General features: G+C 35.1%; 1 pseudogene; it reads left to right on the forward strand.

Moving 5' to 3' along the window:
- The first annotated feature begins 1,115 nt into the window (after positions 1-1,115).
- LOC133178500 (myb/SANT-like DNA-binding domain-containing protein 4) lies at positions 1,116-2,621 on the forward strand (annotated as a pseudogene).
- Positions 2,622-4,402: the final 1,781 nt, after the last annotated feature.

Consider the following 4,402-nt stretch of genomic DNA (forward strand, 5'->3'; position numbering starts at 1 on the left):
AATAAGAGTGACCAAGAAAGATAGAATTTTGAACATCACAGATATTTTACAATTTCTTAATATTTTAGAAATTTGTTAATTGCAGCATTTACAACCAAAATAGGTCCAAAAATATCTATCAGTCCAGGCATCCATTATTTTCTGTTTGTTTATCTCATCTGCCCTTAAAAGGTTTTTATTATGTACATTGCATCTTAACATGAAACACATCATACACTGAACCATAGAATATGTGATAAAATGAAAAGGGTGAAGAACAAACTTATCACCGAAACCCTGAATTCAGATATGGGATATGGGGCTCGTAACATAAAGCTTGCTAAAATTTTGACTTAAGTAGGGTCATAAGTAGGACTTGGGCACATTCTTAGGACCTGCCTAAATACTACTTAAGTCAGTCTTATACCTTAACATAAAACAGACTGAGCAAGGTCTTAGCTAAGTCAAACTTAAGTCGAAAATATTTCTTGAGAATAACTTAAATTAGAGCTTAGATATATTTATATAATTTGACTATAAATTATAAATGAAATATGAATCAAGACAAGTTTTTTTTTTTAAATAGAGATAGAATTAATTAGTTCCCAATTAGGCAATATATAATTTCGTACTGAATTATTTCTATTAAATCTTCTTGAAATTTGAAAACGCTTATGATAAGGAGGTGGAAAGGTCAGAACTTTTTTAAAACAGGAAATGATGGACCACTCGGTGCAGCAACGGATGCAGGGGGGGGGGGGTCCCCTCCAGATTTTCATACTTATAAAGTTTATATAGTAAAATAAACAATGAGTATCCGTAGTAATAATCCTAAGTGATCCTCTGATGAGGAACAATAATCATTAGTAAAGTTAAAATTATATGAATGAGGGGATGTGTTTACCCCCATCCCCCCACCCCCACAAACGCACACGCAGCAGGCTTTTCAAGTTCGGTCTTAATTTTTTTAAGTTTGTCAAAATAATTCTGATACGATTTTTTTTACTTGATATAATGGATCCAGCTCCGAAAAAATTTCCTGGATCCGCCCTTCCCATGTTCAGTTTATATATTGTTATTACGTATCGTTTTGACAAGTGTTCACTGCATGCGCTAGTTTCGTCGTTGTCGCAGATATGGCACGGAAACCGAATTTCTCCGAACTTGAAATCTATTATTGAGAAGGTCCAAAACAATCGTGATATTTAAAATTCTTCCTTTTCAAACGTATCAACAAATGCAAGTAAGCAAAGACCATGGAGTGGCATTGCATCAAAGGTAACGGATATTTCTTTCCACGTTTTTTTTTTTCAAACATTAGGATTATATCAAAAGAAGAAAAATTATGGAGTCCAGGAACAATATTTTTCCCTTCTGTAATCCTTTTTGAATACATACAGGTCTGTATATACACACCCGTTGGAATCAATTTCAGTTGGGGGGGGGGGGGGTACAACCAAATATTTTCAGTTTTGATAGGCACTACCAAGCAAAATTAATTGAAGAGCAAAAAAAAAAAATAAAGTGTCATCACATATAATTAATAAGGGGGAACATCCATAAAGCAGCTTTTTAGCTTTATTTTGTAGTATACTATATATCGGAAAAATTAATTACTGGGGGAGCCCACCTCCCCCAGAACCACCCCCGGGGTTCTAATGCCATTATATGCCTTACGTTTAATATGCATACAGAATCTGAGTGTAAAATAAAAAATGTACAATATATCTTTGTACCATATGAATTTCTTTTAAGGAACTTTTAATAGTTAATGCAATATCACACTTTATAATATTTACAACATAACACTTAAAGTTGAGCGCTGTCAGCGGTGTTGACAGGACATCATCAGATGTTCGAAAAAAAAATGGAGGTATGTATCTAGTGATACTAACAAGAAATTGTCAATGGCTCGTAGGGAAGCTAGGAAGACTGGCGGAGGAGTGTCATCAGCGGAAGGGCTCAGCAACACTGAGATAAAGATTGCTGAAACCATGGGCCAAACAGCCGTTGAGGGGATCCCCAGTGGATATGACACAGCTTCTTGCAGCAGCCCTCAATCTGTTGATATTGTCAACGAAGAAGATAGGTAAATCACATTGATTGTTGTTTATCTTCATTTTTTTATAAGATATTATTTAAAAAAAAATACTTTTGAATTTTTTGACAAACTAGTACAACTTGTTAATGAACAGTGAATTACAAGATCAAAGTCAAAGTACATCCAGTCAATCCACTTGCAGTCACGATGAATGTAGTAGGGAATCACGATGAATGTAGTAGGGAATCCTCATCCAATAGTATCTAAGACCTTAAGCCTTTGATGGAGAGCGGGATCTTATTGAAATAGAAAAGGAGAGATTAGAGGTACCAAAAAAAATTAATTTACGATATCATGAATTTATTATACTATGTGTTTGTTCTAAGGAATAACACACACAAACACAATTAAAGTGTCAATATCCAATGCAGATAGAGAAGAAGAGATTGGAGATATATGAGAAAAGACTGAAGATAGAGGAAAGAAGATGCCAGTTAGAGGAAGAAAGAAACAGACGGGGATTTCTCATTTGCAACGAAAACAGAAATGTAAAATACTTTATTTTACCAACAGAATTCAATGACTTCCAATAAAATCATAACAGTCTTAATGCAAGATGCCGTTTTGTCTCTCTCCCGTCATTCACATTTCCATCGTAGATAAAATTGTCATTAAACTCGATAGGTATCTCATTTTCTGGCAGAGGAATTCTTTTGTTTATGCACATATTGTGCAACACTGCTGTTGCAACAATAATCTGAAATTGAGTTTAATTTCATCAATGTTGTGGTGTTTTTTAAAGACAGATAAATAAATAAATCATTTACAATAGAGTGTACTTTGCAGGCTTTCGTGGGATCAAATAATATAGGCCCACCACTTTTATCAAGGCATCGGAAACGACCTTTCCACACCCCAAAACAGCGCTCGATTGGGTTTCTCGCCTTTAGGTGACATGTATTGTATCGAAATTCACTAGGTGTGGAAGGTTGTAGATATGAAGTCATCATCCAGGGTCTGCGGGGGTATGCCGAATCTCCTAGAAGCCACCCTTCGCCTATTTCACCTAAATACAAATATTAATAGATTTTTCATCTGTCATATCAAAGTTGAGCTGCGTTTAATATTTATATGTATATCAGATAGCATTTAAAATTATGCTTAAAAGTTAGTCTATTCAATACTAGTCACATTCAAACTTCAGTGAAAGAACAGAGTCTGTCCATATAATGGAATCATGTGAACTTCCAGGCCACTTGGCCACTTAATTTGTAAATCGGAGGTCGGAGTCACATACACCTTGTACATTTATGGAATGAAAGTTCTTTCTGTTGACATACAAGTGTTCATCCTTTTGAGGCGTTCTGATGGGAACATGAGTTCCATAATGCAACCCAAAATATTACGAAACCTTGATAACTCGTGATATTTTTGCATTACAGTGATTTTCTCTCCATTGGAGTTTGGAAATCTTTTATATTCGTCTACATGATTTGCAATACTTGTTGATACCTGTGATATTACCCGTGACACTGTCTTTCTAGATCTCCTAAAACACTAAAAAGGTTGCATAGTATCGCAGAGCCGTGAGCACTTGAGTACATTCACTCAATGCGTGGTTTCTTTTTGTCTGGCATTCCACGTCGCATCAAACTAGCTCACAAACTCTCTCTATCAGATCTCTGTCGAGGCGATATCTTGAAATTAGATATTCATCGTCCTCTGACTCTCCAAGAAACACTGTCTTTGAATGTCCTGTTCGATCTTTCTCATATTTCTCAAATGCACGTATAAGGCCGCCATTCTTGTACAATTGTTTACTTATAGTGAGTAGTGTTTATGACGTATTAAGCATCAATCGCAACCAAATAAACTTATGAATGTGTGTACCAGTCTTACTTTGTACGATTAATAATGTTTATCAAAATTAATCTAATGAACAAATTATTAAAATGTATATACCTTGCTGTACTGTAACATGTATATATTCATCTTGTTTAATGCAAAAAAAAATTCTCATGAATGTTTAATGCCGAAATTTAACAATATCTAATTCTAAATTTTTGTATAATTATGGTACTTAAGACATATTTAAGTCACCTCTACCGGCCGCCTAAGTCTTGCTTAAATTGTGAAATCTTAGCACGCTTCTAGTTACGGTCTTAAGCCTAAGAATGTACTTAAGTCCTACTTAAGCATAGTCTTAGACTTAAGTACCCTTTATGTTACGAGCCCCAGGTGCTTAGGAGGAGTAAGCATCGCCTGTTGACCGGTCACACCCGCCATGAGCTCCATTTATTGATCAGGTAGATAAAGCATTCCGTAGTAAAATTCAGTATAATAACAAAGAAACAAGTCAGCCAAAATAAGACCGAATAATAG

The sequence above is a fragment of the Saccostrea echinata genome, unplaced genomic scaffold, assembly GCF_033153115.1.
Source record: "Saccostrea echinata isolate AGI-Se365-2 ecotype Australia unplaced genomic scaffold, CSIRO_AGI_Sech_v1 ptg000003l, whole genome shotgun sequence".
Taxonomy (NCBI): domain Eukaryota; kingdom Metazoa; phylum Mollusca; class Bivalvia; order Ostreida; family Ostreidae; genus Saccostrea; species Saccostrea echinata.